This window comes from Meles meles, chromosome 7 (genome assembly GCF_922984935.1).
Source record: "Meles meles chromosome 7, mMelMel3.1 paternal haplotype, whole genome shotgun sequence".
NCBI classification, from domain to species: domain Eukaryota; kingdom Metazoa; phylum Chordata; class Mammalia; order Carnivora; family Mustelidae; genus Meles; species Meles meles.
The window spans coordinates 134,123,097-134,143,622 of NC_060072.1; the positions used below are offsets into that span (position 1 = coordinate 134,123,097).

General features: G+C 40.7%; 1 protein-coding gene and 1 pseudogene across 1 annotated transcript in view; one reads left to right on the forward strand and one right to left on the reverse strand.

Annotated features, from left to right (window-relative positions):
• ARHGAP21 (Rho GTPase activating protein 21) overlaps nucleotides 1–20,526 on the reverse strand; it is a 133,656-nt gene that overhangs the window by 87,823 nt on the left and 25,307 nt on the right.
• Nucleotides 8,934–9,682, forward strand: LOC123946001 (annotated as a pseudogene).

A 20,526-nucleotide genomic window follows, 5' to 3' on the forward strand; every position in this document is an offset into this window, starting at 1 on the left:
AACCCAGGTGCCCCAAGCATTTTCTTTTTAATAAAGCCTTAGATAATATAGATTTTACAGAAAACAAAATTCCAAACTAAATTACCCAGGAAAAATTACACTTCACAGAAATTTATCAGTTTGACTATTGAACACTTTCTGAGCACACTAGGAATAGATTTATACATAACTGAAATGCCAAAATTATTTCTATCTGCTTTACATAAACTTATTTATTTTTATTTAGCTAAAAGAGCACAGAATCATGTACTTTTCCAACAAACCATGTACAGTACTGTATTAACCAATACCAAAATTTCTGCTTAATTGCTTTTCCCTTTCCTGCATTTTAATAAACATGGAACTTCCTAAAGAGGAGAGAACCAAAGACTGGAAAGAAATAAATCATTTACTAAATGCATAGTTAAAGAACATATAAGTGGACAATCACTTTTATCATGCACCCAAAAACAAAACAAGAGTATTATAATCTGCAAATATTCACCGTTCAATACAATTTATACAAGGACCAGCATTTTGCCCATACTATCAAAGCCTATCTGAGCTCTACTAAGAATTTATAATCTACTGCCTTTTAATCAAATCTACCAAAATCAAGGAACATAATTTTAGTTACATTCCTCATTTGCTGCTCCCTTGCCAGAAAGTATCTGTTAATCATTAAACATGCAATGACAGAATTGATCATTTAGGCAAGAAAAAAATTTCTCTCTTTTCCAAATACAGTACTATACTGCTAGAATTGTCTCCTTAAACATGAAGTTAGTCAGTTCCCAAATTCTCATATCATGAGATTTTCAAATCATAAAGGAAAGACCCTGAATTTCCAAAACACTTTTCTGCTAAGGATTTCTGAAGGGAACTACTTTACTGATCTAAAGTTTAGTTAAGACTCTTATTAACAATATTCTCTCTACCCAGATAAGGACATGGAAAAAAAAGATACTACACTAAAACAGATCAGTAAAAAAAAAAAAATCCAAAAAACTAAAAACAGGGTGCCTGGGTGACTCAGTCGGTTAAAGGTCTGACCCTTGATGTCAGCTCAGGTCATGATCTCAGGGCAGTGAGATCGAGCCCCACATCCGGCTCCCTGGTGGGTATGGAGCGTGCTTAAGATTCTGTCTCCCCCTCTCCTTCTGCCCCTCCCCACCTACAAAAACAAAAACAAAAACCCAATAACGTGGTCCTACAGTGTTACAGAAGATGAAATCAAATGCAAATTCCCATACCCTTCTGCCTGGGAGCGAAACGTTTCTGTACACCTACTTGGCAATATTTATCAAGAGACTTAAATTTCATACCTTTTAACTTCATCACTAGCAAAATAATAGGAGATGACCGTAAAGATTCATATAATAAGATGTTCATTCCAAGGTATTATAAACTCAAACTGGAAACTAACTTTCCAACAAAGGTGACAGAAAGGAACAGTTCAATACAATTATGATGTAAATACTGAAGTCACGATTGTGAAAAACTGTTAACGGCATGGGAAATGAATGGCATGCCCAAAATACGTTACGAAAAAATGTAAGATATAAAAGTCGGAATTATGGTAAAAATTATTTTACACACACACACACACACACACACACACACAAAATCTTTGGAATCTAGGACCAATGTCCTCTTGCTTCCACACACAGATTTTGTATAATGAGCATGCATCCAAGCGCTAATAACTTCTCCCATCAGCCTTCAACGTTGTGTAGCACATGCCCTGCTATGAGGTTGTATTCTGAAAACTCCATCTGTGCCGGATGGTCCACTCTCCATCAGTGCCAAAGAACTCCCCAACCAGTGTACTCCAGTACTCGGAGCAGCTTCTCAGGCCCTTTATCCCACAGAGCATCCTTACTGTAGAACACATCCTACCATGCTATAATTACTCGTTTACACATTTGTCTTCTTAATCCTGAGCAGTTTCCTGAGGAGGGGTCTATGTCTTATACCAGTACCTAACAAAAACCTGACAGAAAGAATTAAATGAGTAGAGTTTACATAGAACAAAAATAATATAAAATGATTACTTTAAAATCTTGTCGTGGAATCGTTCCTGTTCACTTTTCCCCCGGTATTTCTCAAGTGAGACAGTCAATGTATACAGCTTTATTTATATCAAATAGACAAAGATAGAGAAATACACATAAACTCAAATATAGATGTCTATTTTTACACATATTTTCTTATAAAGGAGCTTTATTAACATGAGTTATTTTCAGAAGCTCCTTATTTTCTGATATGAATAAAATCTTGTTTACTCTGAATCAGAGACCAGATTTATTTTTAGGTTAAAAACAATTATATCCCTACCCTTTAGGCAGACAGGAATCTCTGTTAAAGCTTCAATTTCAGCTCATTTTAGCTACCAATGAATAATGCAGTCCCCGCTGAGCAGATAAAAGTAATTCTGAGCATGTACGCAGGCTAGAGAAGACATAGGTATAGAAGGTCAGACCCATGTTATGTGATTTGTTTGAAGCACTAGAATGATCTAGAATGTCAGGACTCATCTTGTTAAATGTACATCCACATAAATTTTCCAAATCTAAGTTAATTTAGGATTATCAATGACAATACACTGGCCAAAAAACGTAAAGAATTGACTCAATTTCATTAGACTAAACTATGGAGACTATATAATTTCACAAAATTTGATGGAGTTGGAAGGAAACAGAGATAATATAATCCATCTTGGTCATTCATCATATTTCGTAAAATAGAACACGGAGTCTCAAAGGGGTTAAGTAACTTGCCAAAAGTTACACAATTACTGGGGACCCAAACTATTCATTACGGTCCAAGCTGAGGTAGGGTAAGTCAGGAAGAGAGTATTACATCAGACATGAAGCATCCATTTCTCACTAGCTCTCAATGAATGTAGCCCATCATAGTTATCATGATATTTCCAGGAGTGCACGGGCATCCTGACACATAAGGTAAGATCTGCCCTCCAGGAACTTGCACCCCAGTGAATAGAAAGATGGTGTGAAGCGTAAAGGAAGTACCATAAAAGTACTTAGAATTACCGACTCTTAGAAATAGGGTACTTTTGCCCTTTCCCTTACCTTTGGTTGAAAGGGAGCCTAAAACAGAAGCTCAGTATACAGAGTATCAAATACACAGAGATGCACTGCTTGGGGGAGAGGGGCAGGGCGAGTTTGTACAGAAACCTGCTCCAGGGGCACCTGGGTGGCTCAGTGGGTTAAAGCCTCTGCCTTCAGCTCAGGTCATGATCCCAGGGTCCTGGGATCGAGTCCCGCGTCGGGCTCTCTGCCCAGCAGAGAGCCTGCTTCCTTTCCTCTCTCTCTGTCTGCCTCTCTGCCTACTTGTGATCTCTCTGTCAAATAAATAAATAAAATCTTTAAAAAAAAAAAAAAAAAGAAACCTGCTCCATTCTGCTAGGTCTACAGAAACTCCAACAGTCTGTTAAGGAGCTTATAAGCCAGAGATCTAGTTCAACCAATTTACTTCACAAATACAAAAAATGAGGCCCAAAGAGACCTGCGATGGTCTCATAGCTAATTAGTGACATAGTTTGGACTAGAACCTATGTTTCCAGTCTCCTAATCTTGGAACTTTTCCACTACACTACACCACTAATAGACTGTTTTAGCAATTTGGGGATAACAGCTAATAGGAACCCTATCTTTCTTTTTCCTTTCGTAATTCACATTTATTAAACACATAATATATGCTATGTTCACTAAGGACAAATTAGAAAAATGAAGCTAAGCAAACAGAAAATAATTTCACTTATCTACCATTCCTCCTCTAGAGAAAACTGACGTCAATATTTTGGTGTATATATTTCCTTCCAGACTTTTTAGTATGTAAATATATACAAATACACACTTTAGGAAAATGTTCTTCATATCTACTTATTTTTACTTAATATGTTATGAATGTCTTTCCATATTAATATATTTATCCACACACTGAATGCTGTGTAATATTTCATTATATGAATAAGCCATATTTTATTTATTCATTCTTTCCTCTTTTAGGTATGTCCACTGTTCACTAAACTTTTTTATTCTATTAGTATTAATATTATTACTATTATAATGGTAGACAATCCCTATGAAAAACCATGAGTAGTTTTTTAGGATAAATTTCTAAGAATGGCTTTGCTGGCTCAAATAGTTTTGTGTTAGTTTTGCATACAAAATTTCAAAGTACTATCTATGCAATAGAGAACAAAGTCACAACTCACTGACAACATCTGAGCCCGCCACACCCATATTCCGGCGTACAATGGGTAATCATTTCTTAATTTCTGCAAATATGCTACGATGAAAAATGGTTCTTACTGTTTTAACTTCTTGCTTCTTTCATTAGTAGTAAGACTAAATAAACATCTTTGCATGTAACATCCTATTCTTAAAGACCTACAGGATAAACAACATGGAAAAAATAGAGAGTCTTCAGCTTAAGACCCAATTACAAAAGAATTATGTCGTCACTGGAGTTCAGAACACATTTCTCGAGAAGATTATAAATGAGGGTTGACAGTAATAGCTTAAATCATGGCTGCAGAAATCAAAGCAAAATCCCTGGGAACTAGAAAAAGAGCTTAAAATACATAGGAACTCAGAAGCAACCATGTGGGGAAACTGACCCCAGATCTCGAAGAGCAGACAAGACACTTAAGGAAGGAGAGCCAAAATGTCTCAGGTTCAGAGCAATCGGAGCACTGGGATGTTCCCCAACTTCAGGCGGAGACACTGAGCTTTGAGTTGCCAGGTCCAGCAAAGGCAAACAAGATGATGTGATCTAACAGCATCCATAGTCCTCTGGGGAAGACAGGGCTGAGAGATGGAGCCAGTGGGCTGCCCTCCAATTTCTAATGTAGTAATATACAGTCTACACATGCGTCACTATTTCTTGGTCAAAGTCAATCGTGTTTTATTTACTTCAAAAACCCAGCTACATAAAAAATTCCAAATGCAAGAGGTCCTTGTTTTATAATTTGTTCACAAAAAGCTATGATTAAATATTAACAAGTATTTTATACACATTTTAGAGGCACTGGTGGAGATTACTATTTAAAGGAACTCTGGGAGAAAGCCTTTTGGAAGGCAATAAATTATTTTAATCACTCCGTAATTTATGTCCTATAAATATAACTGCCTTTCAACATAACATATTTCTGGAAATTACATTATAGAATGGATCATTTTTAATAGATAATATTTTCACACAGGAAAAAGTCCTTTAATTGGTTAAAACACAGACATGATTTAACAGTATATCAGAAAAGCAAAGATAAAACAATTTAAAGCCTCTAAAGCCATTTAAAAATACAAACTGTTACGATTTTTAAATAGGCATAAATACACCAGCTGCGTATCATATAAGGAGGATCTTAAAGTATTATAAAATATGAACAAGTCATAAAAAATACAAATCCAACATACCATAAATTTTATGTTAGAAATAAGAAACAGTAATCATTTGGATTAGCCTGAAAAACCACAAGAGAATTACATATTAAAAGGAGGGCTTTCTGCTTTCTTTCTTTTTTTTTTTTTTAAGATTTTATTTATTTATTTGACAGAGAGAAATCACAAGAGAGGCAGGCAGAGAGAGAGGAAGGGAAGCAGGCTCTCCGCTGAGCAGAGAGCCAGATGTGGGACTCGATCCCAGGACCCTGAGATCATGACCTGAGCTGAAGGCAGCGGCTTAACCCACTGAGCCACCCAGGCGCCCCGGCTTTCTGCTTTCTTTACCCTCCACTCCTTTGCTTTGGTTATAGCGCAGGTGTTTACGGCTACACTGGAACATACGGTGTACATCCTTATATACCAGCTGGCTAAACCATCTTCCAAATCCGTTTCCAGATTTTTGTTGATGAGACTGACACCGCTGTTGTAGAAGTAATTCAAATTTTGACTAAATAATTACAATTTCCACAGGAAGAAATAAGAGTCTATCTTATTAGTCCTATTTTTTGAAGACTGATTTTCCACTCACTCTCAGTCTGGATCTTCTATCTTGAAAAACCTTTATATTCAAGTAGATGGAGTCAATGAGTAAAATATTTAATAAGTGGTTCTTAAGGGGGCACCTGGGTGGCTCAGTCAGGTAAGCATCTGCTTCCCGCTCTGGGCAAGCCTTGACCCTGGCCCCCTGCTTGGTGGAGAGCCTGCTTTTCCCTCTACCCCTCACCCTGCTCGTTGCACTCTCTCGCATGCGCTCTCACGCTCTCTCAAATAAATAAATAAAATCTTAAAAAAAAAAAAAAAAGAAGTGGTCCTTAAGGACTTTTTTTTAAAAAGATTTTATTTATTTATTTGTCAGAGAGACAGAGAAAGAGTGAGCACAAGCAGGCAGAGTGGCAGGCAGTGGCGGAGAGAGAAGCAGGCTCCCTGCCGAGCAAGGAGGCCCATGCGGAACTCCATCCTAGGACCCTGGGATCATGACCTGAGCTGAAGGCAGCCGCTTAACCGACTGAGCCATCCAGGCATCCCAGTTCTTAAGGACTTCTGATAAATGAAGGCCTGAGACTGATACTAACTTACTTTGGTTACTCAAGTGGAAACTACTCAAAGAACTGAAAATTGGATGATATTAGTCCATTTTTATGGATTTTTAAATAGTATACCCAAAGATATTAGGTGACAAGTTCTTAGAGCTAGTGCATGATGGGCCAACGATCTGAACAAATGCTTCCAAAAGAGGGAATCCAAATAGTCACTAAGCTAAGAAAAGATGCTCAACCTCATTAGTCATCAGACAAATGCAAATTTAAATAAGATACTACTAACCATACACCAAAATACCTAAAAGAAATTATTTTAACTGACAATCAATTATTGGCAAGAATGTAGAGTAACAAGAATTTTCAGATACTACTGATGGGAATATAAATTGGTACAACCACTTCGAAAAACTGCTTATAGTATCTGTTAAAGTTTGGCCATAAGAGTGTGTATCTTGTGTCCCAGTAATTTCACTCCTAGATGCAGATTCAACAGAAATCCACACATATAAAACTATGTTCAAAAAGTTCATAGCAGCATTATTTGTAAAGGTTAAAAGTTGGAAAGAAGCTAAATGTCCATCAAATGAATAGATAAATAAATTGTGGTATATTCATACAATGGACTACTATAAATACAATCTTACAAATTTACACCTAATGCAACAACATGGATGAACTTCAAAGATAATACTAAGTAGGGGTGCCTTGATGGCTCAGTCGGTTAAGCATCTAACTCTTGATTTCAGTTCAGGTCATGAGATCAAGCCCATGTAAGGCTCCATACTAGGTGTGCAACCTGCTTAAGATTCTCTCTCCTGGGGCACGTGGGTGGCTCTGTGGGTTAGAGCCTCTACCTTCGGCTCAGGTCATGATCCCAGGGTCCTGGGATCGAGCCCTACATCGGGCTCTCTGCTCAACATGGAGACTGCTTCCCTTCCTCTCTCTCTCTGCCTGCCTCTCTGCCTACTTGTGATCTCTGTCTGTCAAATAAATAAATAAAATCTTTAAAAAAAAAAAAATGCCATATCTTGATCTGGCCAATGGTCCACAGGTGTGTTCACTCTGTAAATTCATCAAGCTATGTATTTATGCTTTACGGATGCTGTGTACTGCTATATTTCTATTTTAAATGTTTACATGTTTGTGAAAACATAAATCTGATTATGTTATTGTCTTGCTAAAACCCTACCATAGGTTTCCCATCACACTGGGAAGGCAATCCAAAACTCTTACAGACCCTCCATGACCTTGGTCCTGGATCGGACTCTGACCTAATTCCCTGCCTTCCCCCCACCCCCCCCCCCACCAGTTTCTGCCACACAAGTCTCAAACACACCAAGCTCTTTCTCATCTTAGGGGCTTTATCTTTGCAATTCCCTCTCCCCAAGTGCTGATGTTTATATGGCTTGCTTCCTTAATTCCTTCAGGATTCTGCCTACACATCATTTAGAGGATGATGTTGGGAGGGAGCTTTTCCTGACCACCTTATCTATATCTCTCCATCACTCCGTTCTCCTTTATTTTTCCTCATAGCACTTATCACAATCTGAAACACGTTTGCTTGCTTGATTGATCGATCGATTTTTCTCTTCCACCCCCTCCACCATTAAAATGTTAGGTCCATAAGAACAAGAACTTTGTTGTTGTTTTTTATTTTTTAGATTTTTAAAATTTATTTGACAGACAGAGATCACAAGTAGGCAGAGGCAGGCAGAGAGAGAGGAAGGGAAACAGGGTCCCCTCTGAGCACAGAGCCCGATGCAGGGCTCGATCCCAGGACCCTGGGACCATGACCTGAGCCAAAGGCAGAGGCTTTAACCCACTGAGCCACCCTGGTGCCCCAAGAACTTTGTTTTGTTCACACCAGAACCGTGGCGCAAAGCAGGTACGTAAAACAAACTGCACTGAAACGACAGAAATTAATTTTCTTTTCCCACTGAGGAAATTTTATATTTGTAATTACGTATTTCTGTGTTTATTTGTTTAAGTCTGTCTGCCCTACTTGATTATAATCTCCAAGGACACAGACGTACATGCTCAGCATTTTATAGCTAATATCTAGCACAGAAGCCAGGTAAAAACCAGGTCCTCAATAAATATTTGTGGACACAACAGATATACACCAACGCACCACTGAAACTTCATCATTTTCTAAGCTGGCTACACATTAGGATTACTGCCTGAATTAAGCTCCTTTAGTTTCAAGGCCCGAAAAAGCACCTTTTCTCCCTCATCACTAGGCGTGGGCCCCGAATCAACTATTTAACGATTTTGACTGATGACCATTATTTATGGTAAACTTAACATAGATTCCCAATCCCTCCTGTGCAGAGAAGAGTTAACCTAGCAGGCTTGAGACTGCCCACGTTTAGAAAGGCCTGCTCGCTATGGTCTCCTGGCCACTGACCACCGACCTTTTCTCCTCGTTGCACCCGGACGGGCCAGTCGGGAGCTTCCCGGGCGTCCTCTGTGTGGCCACGAAATAATGACGCTACTTGAACTGAACGATTAAGGGTTCTAAAGTCAAAACCTTGAGATTAATAATGGCAGGAAAATCTTCGCTTTTTAAAGTAATTCTCCTCGGAGATGGTGGAGTTGGGAAGAGCTCTCTAATGAACAGATATGTGACCAATAAGTTTGATACCCAGCTCTTCCATACAATAGGTGTGGAATTTTTAAACAAAGATTTGGAGGTGGACGGACATTTTGTTACTATGCAGATTTGGGATACAACCGGTCAAGAGCGATTCAAAAGCCTGAGGACGCCACTTTACAGAGGTTCTGACTGTTGCCTGCTCACTTTCAGTGTCGATGATTCTCGGAGCTTCCAGAACCTGAGTAACTGGAAGAAAGAGTTCATATATTACGCAGATGTGAAAGAGCCCGAAAGCTTTCCTTTTGTGATTTTAGGCAACGAGATAAAAGTCAAGTGTCTACAAAAGAAGTCCAAGCCTGGTGCAGGGACAACGGTGATTATTCTTACTTTGAAACAAGCGCAAAAGATGCCACAAATGTCGCAGCGGCCTTTGAGGAAGCGGTTCGAAGAGTGCTTGCTACTGAGGATAGGTCAGATCACCTGATCCAGACAGACACAGTCAGTTTGCACCGAAAGCCCAAGCCTAGCTCGTCTTGCTGTTGACCCTTTAGAGAGGTTGCCTGTGTGATCTAACCAACTCACACACACACACACACAAACACACACACACACAGAAAAACACTGGGTGGAGAAGAGAATTAGCATTTGCAGCAATGGATCATCTACTCATAAAATTAAACTAACCGTATTGCTGTTTTGTTAGTGGGTGGGAGAAGGGACACATCCAGTCATGGAAGAATCCATTTACTCAGTAGTGGCACCGTACATTATAAATTGTAATGGTTGTCTGTTAACGTTTAATTTAAATATGTATGTTACAGAGCTAATAAATGAGATGATCAGTACTTTAATTATAATTAAAACACTTGAATATTCTGGAAGTTACTGTTTGTTTTTTTCCTGGGAAAATGGAGAACTACATTTTATATGTGTATATTTTTATGTAATTATGTAATTCCTGGTTGAGGGAAAAAAATTCCCGAAAGCAATAATGTTAAATAATAAAGATTAAAACCTAAAAAAAAAAAAAAAAAAAAAAAAAAAAGGCCCACCAGGCCTCCTGGATTGTCATCTGGGTATTGAGATTCCAGGAGGGGGCCCCTCTAGTCCCTAACTGCTGAAAGTGGCTCACGGTGCCTAACCTGTGTGTGCAAACGACACGGTTTATGCTGAATACCTGTTTCCCTTCTGGGAGTCTGGAATTTCGGTCTATGCCAGGCTTAAGGCAGAACGTCTTAAGTGTGTTTCCCTGGTAGACACTTCACACATAGTGTCATATTTTGATGCTAGAGGAATTAAGTGCATTGTGTGTCACTCCACTGGGCAGACTCCTAGACGCTTGTGGGTTATCTCAGCCTTGTCCCATGCGCCTTTTCCTTTGCTGATTTTGCTGTGTCCTTGGCTGTTACGAACCATAGTTTAGTACTATGTGGAATCCTGGAAGTCCTCTAAGCACAACATCAAACCAGGGGGGGGATCCCCAACATATTTCCCAATTCTGAAATGGATTATAATCAACCTCAACTAGAGAAAGACAAAAGAAGAAAGAAAACAGTGATCCCTACCTTCTGGTGTTCACGCCTACAGAGAATTTCCTCCCCTTAAGTGTGGGCTGAAACTGGTGAATTCTAATGAATGGAATTCAGCAAATGTGATGGGATGTCACTTCGAAGATTAGATTACAAAAGACTATGACCTCTGTCTTGCCTGCACTCTCTCTCTCTGGCTCTTCTCTCTTGCTCCTTCTTATGAAACAAGCTACCATCTTGTGAGCTGCCCTCCGGAGAGGAACATGTGACAAGAAACTGAGGACAGCCTCCAGCCAACAGCCTGCAAAGAACTGAGGCCCTCACAGCCCAACAGCCTATGAGAAACTGAATCCCACCAACAATCCTGTGAGTGAGCTGGAAGCAGATCCCTCCCCAGGCAAGCCCTGAGATGATGTCACTCTGGCTGACCCTGAGTGTGGCCTCATACGACACTGAAACACTCTGGGCCAGAGGACCTGGTGAAGCCACGCCTGGAATTTTAACCCACAGAAATTGAGATAATAAATGTTGTTATTCTAAGTCACTGAATTGGGTAGCTAATCCGTTTCTCCACAGTAGATAACACATTCTATTACCTAAAACAACTAAAAATCTAGACAACATACATGAAACAATGGTTTCCAGACACTGGACATCAGACAACAAAGGACAGTGATTGCAGGGAAGAAAAGAAAAAAAAAAAAAGAAAGAAAAAGGAAAAAAAAAGAGCACTACTGTCCTAGCGTACCACACACAAACTGTCAAGGCCGTGGCACACCTGGCGGCCTGGCTAAGTTCAGTGCAGCCATGGTGGCCAGAGGCCACAGGGGAAAGTAGGAGAAAGAAAGTGGCGCAGGAAGGGAGCTCTGAACACTGGCTAGGAGTTAGCTCCGGGTCCTCTCCAAGCAGTCTTCAGCTTAGGACTAACCGAGCCTTTATGAGGAAGCCAGCGGGGAGAACTGGAGGGACCAACCCCCGCAGCTCCTCCTGGGATGGGAAGAGCGGCCGCTCCCGCCAGAAGGAGCAGGGAAACCCCGCAAGTCATGGGCACCAGGTAAAATACTCCCAAGTATATTGCCTCACCAGTGGGGCAAAATGAGCTCCGGACTAAAGCTGCTCTGATCCCACTAATAAGGCTTAAAAATAAGACTTAAAAAAAAGGAAGGAAGGAAAAGAAAAGATGAAGGATTATAGGATTATATGCCCAAAGAGCTACGGGCCAACCTAGACGGTTATCCTAACGCGAGAGCAGAGCTGGGAGTCGTTCTGAGGGTGTCAGATCCAGGGCAGAACGGGAGCTGGATAACGGTTAAGACGAGGCATTTACTCGACACAGGATCGAGTACTGAGGCAGAGAATAAGACAGCAGAGGCTCGGATATGCTACAGCGACGGCTCCAAGAAGCTTGGCAGACCTGCTGTCCCATCTTGAATGAAATACAGATGCTAGAACGGCTGACGGTGACAGAGGGCTGGCTCTAAAGGTCAGGGAACGGGGCGTGCTAGACGGGTCTAATGGGCCAGGCCAGAAAAGCAGCCAGCGGACCACGTCCCGCGGGAGGGCCGGAGGACACCGCATCTCCCAAGGCAACGGAGATCGTATTAGAGCAGGTGGATCATGAGCCCGTCGCGGCGGCACTGCCAGTTCTCTTCGGTCTACATCTGGGCTTCTTAGGGAGCAATGAGGACGACAGGATCACAGAACAGCAGAGCCCAGGAAGCAGCATCGAACTTTGAGAGTCAAGATGGAGAAAATCAGGAAGGTGTATCGAAATTAGTATGGCATCCAGGGGGCCTGATGCCGAATCTGCAGAAACAGGTGATAAAACATGTGGTTCCTGGCGCCATCCGTCACGGGCTCTCACCTGCCCCCGCAGAAGACAAGAGTAACTTCCCAGAGAGACAAACCACAGTGAGGCAGCGAGGATGCATGGCTGAAGCTATTAGCTGCTGGAAGATGGGTGGAGGGAACTTGCAAAGCGGATCTGGGGGAAGGGGCAAGAGGGGGTGTGGGCCAACAGCGGCAATAAAGGGGAATATGCCTTCCCGTAGGAGGAAAATAAAGAGAGAGACCCTACGCAGCTTTCTGGTTTCTTACTTTTTTCTGTCTCCTCACTTTCCTATCCCACATTTGCTTCTCCCTGCCCCGATTATTCCCTGTTCAGGCAGCATTTTCTCCTGTACTCCCTAAATCAGCCATCAATCAGAAACATGCTTTTTCCACGTTATGAATGCAGCTTTCTAATTGCCATTTTAAAAGCCGAAACATGGAACGCTATATTCTTCAACCTAGAGTTTGAGAGTATTAGGTACTGCATTTTGGGGGGATGTTCTACGGCACTATGTTGGTAAAACTAGGAAATTCTGTAGCTCCTCCATTTGTTTCTGTTCAGACACCCTTGGGAAAAGTAGGTACCGCAGACTTCAATGCACCTACCGCATTTTTTGTATTAAATGACAGACTTCCCCATTCATCACCTAAACTGAAAGTCACAGTGAATGGTGCTCTACATAAGCAACGTTCCCCCTCAATCATGAATAAACACGATGCAACACAGGAGTTAAAATATATCCTCAAATATATAGCATGTAAGACATATCTTGCTCTTCTAAAAATCACTTTTTGTTAGAGCCGGAAGAAAGCTGCTCTGGAATCACCTACTCAGTCTACAGAAAAGAACACTAAAGTCCAGAGAATTAGCAGAATTGTTCAGAATCACACAACCAAGCAGCAGCAAAGCTCACCCAGCGCACCGGCCAAAGCTTGCTCTTTCCACCCGACCGTCCGACTTCTCCAGCAAACGGTTCCCCCCAAAGGCGGGGAAAGGTGACACTCCAAAGCTAATATTTTTAGCGCTTTTTCTCCTTGTCATTAGGTCCAACTACCAACAAAAGGCCAAAACAGATCGATCTGCCATTCCATTCATTCACACACCATTTAGTCTGTCCTTTCCAAATCTGTCTTTTCCTTCAGAGACTTCTATTTCGTCTTTCTTATTCATTTAAACCTGAGTTGACCCATCAACCAGAGCTCGGAGGCGGAAGAATATCTTGGCCAAACATGGGCATGACAGGGTTTGCTGCTGGGCCCTCGAGTTACTGCTCCAGAGGCAGCTGGCTCCATGTTAACCATCGATATGAACTAAGTAGTTAAACTAGGTTAACATAGCTAAGCTAACTAAGTTAACTACATAGTTAAATTAAGTCAACATAGTTAACTAAGTTAACTACATGGTTAAACTAAGTCAACATAGTTAAACTAAGTTTAACTTAACCACCTTCCAACTTAACCACTTTTCAGCTCAGAAGCGATTATGCATATCGCTAAATGACATTAATGATGCTACTTTTTAGAACTTTATTTCAACATTAAACTGTGCTCATACAGTCTCAGTTTAGAATTACATTGCTTATATAACACGGTCACCAACTCAAAGTATATTCATATACGTACATGCATATTAGCAATGCTAAAGTTTCAATATCAGAACAAAGGAAGAGCCAAATGACTCATCAATGACCCATATGACAAAAGGCACCTAAAACTCACAGCCACCAATAGTTATTGCAAAACCTAGTTCTCCCTCCTTGGGTTTTCTTACCTGTCGTACCCTGCTCTCTTTGGCCTTTTATCTCCCCCTCCATACCGTGGATGTATCATTCCAGACATTCCTTTCCCTTTCCTCCCCTCTCCCTGCTCCTCTTAGTCCTTTTTCAGTCAGCTTCTGCCCACCACTCCCCAAATCAGCCATCAACCGAAAATCTATACGTACTTTTTATCATTTACTCTACCTTTTTCATACAGCTTTAGGGTACCAGGGGTTTTTTTTTTTTATGATTTTATTTATTTAACAGAGAGAGAGACAGAGATCACAAGTAGGCAGAGAGGCAGGCAGAGAGAGAAGGGGAAGCAGGCTCCCTGCAGAGCAGAGAGCCCGATGCGGAGCTCGATCCCAGAACCCTGAGACCATGACCTGAGCTGAAGGCAGAGGCTTAACCCACTGAGCCACCCAAGCTCCCCACCGGGTACCAGTTTTGAAAGCTGACGCACCGAACACTACATGACAGCCTTCAGTCAGAGGCAGTGGAGCACGGCGCGAAGGGCAAGGGTGCCAGTCACTCCCGGGGGCTGCATCCGCTCTGGAGTGCGGCCTTGGGCAACTGACTTAACCCCAGGGCTCATCTGCTTCCCGTAAAGTGGGAGTGTGAAAATCGGATCATCTCAACAGGGCTGGTATGAGATTTAAAGGGGGTTAACTGCATAAGGGGTCTGATACACGGTAAGTACCTACTAAACGTAAGCTATTTTTATCTCTCACAAAACGCCCAGCTAAGGCTCCTGACATCATTCAGCATTTTAGAGGCTCGGCATTATGGAGCTAGGCGTAGGGCATCGGGCTGTTTATTCCCCTCCTGTGCCTTAGCCCAGTAATTCTGATAGCTGAAGCTTTAGGTCAAGGGTTCTCCAGTCGTGCTGAGGGAGATGCAGCCGTGGTCTGCTTGGATTTGTCCTCATGATAACTAAGGGGCCTCGTTCCTTCAACTCCCAGCCTGCCTGAGCTCATCTGCAAACTCTCCCTGCGCAGTCAGCCCTCCGAGCACCGTGACGACGTTAGCTGTATCCCCACACAGGTAAGTGTTGCTGCTAAGTCCCTATCCACGCGGCCCGCCCACAAGTTTCTCCTGTGTTACTTCCCACTGACAGCACCCACGCACCTCTAGTACAAGGCCATCGGTACAGAAGGGAGCAGCGAGCATAATGAGGACAGAGATGACTCAGACGCATGCCACAAAGCTGCAGAGAGGGCAGTCCTGGAGGTCAAGCCAAGAAAAAAGTTAATTTACACTATTCTGCCTAGCAAAGCTGAAATCCTCAGGGTCCCTTACCAGGAGTCTTCATTTTCAGGCTCCCAGGTTTAAAAGAAAAAGAAGAAGAAGAAGAAGGAGGAAGAATTAACCATTTAGAATTTTTGTAGGCATAATTATCAAAATAATCTAGTAAGTGATAACACCATAATACTCTACAGTTCCCTTAATTTTGAAAGGAAGAAACAATGTAAAGTAATATTTAAAGAAAAACAGTTAAATTAAATATCTCTAAAAAAATAACAAAACAAAACCACATTTAACTCTTGCCATCATTTAAGGCAGAGCTTTAATGTATAGGAGAATCACCAAAGGAACTTGTTAAAAGGCAAATTCTGATTTTATAGGTCTGGGGTGGGAACTGAAAATCTGCATTTCCTGCAGACTTTGTGGCCATATAGATACAACAGATAACTACGGCTCTGTGGGTCACACTTAAGAGTAGCAAGAATTTAAGGTACTGTAAGTGTCAAAAGACCTATTCCCAATTTCCTAGCTTATCAATTCAAAGCCTCCTCCAACTGGGGTTAGAAGCAGCAGCGTGTTCTACCAGCTGGAAGGAACAAAGTGAGCCGAGCCTACCAACTGCTTCTTAACAACAAAGGAGCAAAGAGAGGAGCTGGAGAAGAGGAAGGAGCTTCAAGGGGGACGCAATTATAAAAAAAAAAGTTCTCTGCAGCCTCTCTTTCCAGCTTCCATTTGGTTTCCCCAAAGAAAAAATGAAAAATGTACACCTGGGTCACCAGTATGGTTATCTCCTGGTTTCTAATTCAGAGAATTTAATCCAAGATTCCTCTGGCTCTTCTTCCCTGAGATCAACCTACACAGAATGGTTATTTCTAATAAATAATTAAAGTTGCCAATCATTTTTACAATCTTCTTTCAAAGGAAAAACATGTATCACCTTTAACAGTATGGTTGTTTTTCCCTTTGTAACATTTTACAATGAATTTGAACAGAAGACTTCATTGAGAAGGGGACATGTGAGTAAAAACCTCAAGGAAATGAAAAGGCTGCCATGCAGAGGTCTGGCAGTGAAGCATTTCAGGAAGAGGGAACCGTAAGTCAAGTCCCTGGGACTGAAAGAGCCAGGAGTCCCGTGTGGTTAGAGAAGATGGGGTAGGGAAATGTCCATGGAAACAAGGTCGTGGAGATGATGGAGGGGAACAGATCACGCAGGGCCCTTGGCTTTTATATTAACTGACTCGGGCTGTCTTGCGGCGGGGGTGGGGGTGGGGGGGGGTGGACTGCGAGTGGAGTAACACATTCCAGTGTTTAGCAGGATTAGACTGGCTGCTGAGCTAAAAACAGACTGTAGGCTCTACACAAATATACACAAAGAATGATAATGCCAGGGTCTTCCATGCTTAGCGCTTCCCAGCATTCCCTTGGAGTTCCCTAGATATGTGGCCATGCAATAGCACTATCACCGGGTTTGAGGGAAGACCAAGAGCTGGGTTACTGGATATGTCATACACGTGAAGGATCAATGCCCAACTTCTTGTATGACTCAGCTCTACTATCACCCAACAACGTTCAGCCCCTAGTTCTAAATATTGAGTAGAACATTAGAAATTTCATACACCAAGAAAGAAACATAGGGTCCACCCTTCCTAATGGTGTTGTGCAAATTGACGGTATGATAATCTACAAAAATTTAAAAATTCATCTCTCACCAAGTCTAAGAACACTCTAAGATTTTCTTAATATGGAAATGTATTTCATAGAAGTTATCCTTTAAGATTATTATCACTCACAAACAAATACATAAACAAAAGTGTTATTACTTTGACCCAGTAATTTCACTTCTGAAACGGTATCCTATGCAAGTAAACCTAAACAGGAAAACAGTTTTAATCACAAGGTATTCATCATATTTTATTTATAATCACAAAAAACTGGAAGCAATGTAAATGTTCAGCAACAGTTAAATAACTAAATATATTGATAGTGTAATATATAAAATACTAAATACATTATAATGATAATGTACTATACATAGATAATAAACATTAAAGTTATTTTAATGATTATAGTATATATATATATATATATATATTCTCTAGCTAGAATATTATGCAGCCATTAAAAATGATGTCACAAGAGGTGCATACTATGATTACAACTTGTTAAATACACACACAGAAGAAAACAGCATTATGCAGGCAGGAAAAAAAACTGCAGTAAACATATCAAAATATTAATCGATTTATATTTTCCAATTTTTATAAGTGGCCATGCATTTTGCTTAAATTTAAAAAATTAAATTAATGGGACCTCTTCACTCCCATCTTTTTATTTCCAATATGGATATCATATGATAATACCCCTATACATATGCATCAGCCTAGAATATATTAATAAGAACAGTAAACATTATCAAGCACCATGGTGCCAGGCACTGCGTTAAATGTGGGATCGAGGTTACTGGATTTAATCCTCACAGCAGTCCACAAAGATGCTACTCAAGAGATGAGAGAGAAGAGGTGAGTGAATAACTGGCGCCATCAGAGAGCCAAAGACAGCACCCGGCCCTGAATCCAGCTCTTGGACGAGGGAGTCTGTACCCTTCCACACAGCACTATACTGCCTCCCCAGAGCTGTAGAAGTACTTAATAAATGATAGACCTTCAATCAGAATTCCCAAGCAGTATGCCCAAGAACGGCCAACTGAGAACCGTGCCAACTGTGGCGCCCTCCCATTCCCAACATATCACTTAGGTGGTCTGCTGCTCCTTGGGTCTTGCTCTTCATCCCGCCTTGTCCTCCTTCCTTATTTCTCTCCCACACTTCCCTACCTCTATCATAAACTTTCCAGCAGCATCCTGGGCACTGCTTAGCTTCAACAGTAGAACTCAAATAAAATCAACTGCTGCCCTAAAGTTTTCTAGAAGCCAGAAGTTACACACCTGGAAGCCTCATACCACATTTGGTCACAGATGTATTTTGCTTAGATCTGAGTATTTTGAAAAACTTAAATGAGTCACCAACACTTAAAAATTAGGATGAATTCACATAAGAAGGCTAATTTTAAGTTCCTCTTGATAACTAAATGATTTGAGAACAGGAGGTCCAACAGGGCATCAATCTTCAGATGCTGATTCTCTAGTTTGCCACAGTCTCCACCAGCCCCTGTTGTCTCATACCTGATTCTTTTCAACTCTCTTCACTTTTATGGAACCTGCCACCTCACCCCCAGAGCACCAAGTTTGTGTCTTCCACCAAATATTTTAAGTGGTGGCATAGAGGCCCCTGGAGATGTGATCACATGCCATTTTTACTTTCTGCTAAATTCTGCAAACTCTTCTTCTGAATGATGCCAACAACTAAATGGCCTATTGTTGAATGCAAACCACAGGGAAAGCAGCAACAGCGATCCTGCAAAATCCCAAGCCAACGCAGGTCCAAGAACACTTTCTACTGCAGGCTCACTGGATCAACTCAGCCTTAGATTTCGTCAACTCAAATATTCCTTTGGGATTAGCCAGAACAAAGTCTTGACAAGGTCCTAGACCTCAAATGAGAAAATTTTCTAGTAAGTTTAGTAATAACTGTGAACCAGTTACTAAGTACTCATTTTTTTTTTTAAAGTTTCAGCTTTGGTAGGTTCCTGATATTATGAATTTTACATGCAAAGATAATTGCAGTATCTATCTTCTTTTATTCTCTAAGTAGCCATTCAAAATCCATATTTTTATGGTAATGTAAATCCATTAAGAGAGAACTAGAAAGTGCACTGAGGAATCAATCTTCTGCTGGAAGAAATACAGACTAAATGACCTTCTCCATCTCTAATTTCTGATATGCAGTCTATTGTACACAATCTGAACTATGAAAATATCCTCTCATCATTCCAGAAGAGACATAATACGACATAAAGTAAAGCACTAGAGACCCAAAAGTCCCACTTGGAACTAAATCCATGTCTCATAAACTTCTGTTCCTGCCGTGGGTATGGGAAAACGGAGAAATGGTGCTGCGTGTTCTTTTGCAGGGGGGAGGCATGTTACATTTCATCTATCATTCACTCTTTCAATATTTTAGTTTTTCTTTTAAATTTCAAGCAATACTAAAGAATATTTTTAAATAAGGCAAAGGAATACCCACAAAGTGATTAATAACCTGTAAGTTATTTAATTCATAGTTTTTAAAGATTCATTGATAACGTGAATAAAGCTACCACTGGGTCTCTATTTTGTGAGAGAAGCTATTATGCTGAATATATACAATGTGATTTATGACTTACAAAAGCAGTCTGCCCCTGACAATAACAATGTTCACTGAAGGTTGAAGGGAGAAATCAGAGTTTTTGCTTCTTAGGAAGGAAAAGTCAAAAGCATCTGACAACTATCATAAAAAATACACCCAGCCAAGTTTCTCTATTGCAAAAGAACTATTTCCTAAAAGCCTGTCCAGGAACAGAATAAGTTCAAGAAAGAACTTCCGTTTAACCCTAGTAAAAGAAATCGAGAACCATATTTCATTCAAATTGAAAAGCTGGCTAAAAAGCAGCTCCTTCCAAAATCCTGCCTGCCTTCCTATAAACACAATATGAAACGTCTCTAAAAATACAGAACATTTACTCTGTCTTACAATTTTATTGCTTTAATTCTTCCTAGTTTTAAGTAATTCATTCTAACTTCCCCTCCCCCACCACCACTTAGAGCTCTACCAACAAAAGTCTCATCTGTGCAACTGAAGAGTTAATTTAAGTCTTTTAGAGACATTCAGATGATCAGAGTCGAGATACGCCATGTTCAGTAAGTATTTCAACAAAAAGGAACAGTCTAAAAGATTACCTTTTCAGTTATAGGAAGACACTGATTTTATATCCGGCATTTTCACTGATTTCTTTCTTTTTTTGGTTATACATTATTGCAGTTTTTAATTAAAAATTTACCAAAATACACATGTATTCATAAATATATTTATCAAACAAACCTGACCACTCCAAGCACAGTACAGATTGCACAGTAAGCTCCAGTTGCGGTTGATCATACAGTCGAAAATCCTGAACTGAGCCATGGCTGCCTAGAACACACTCTG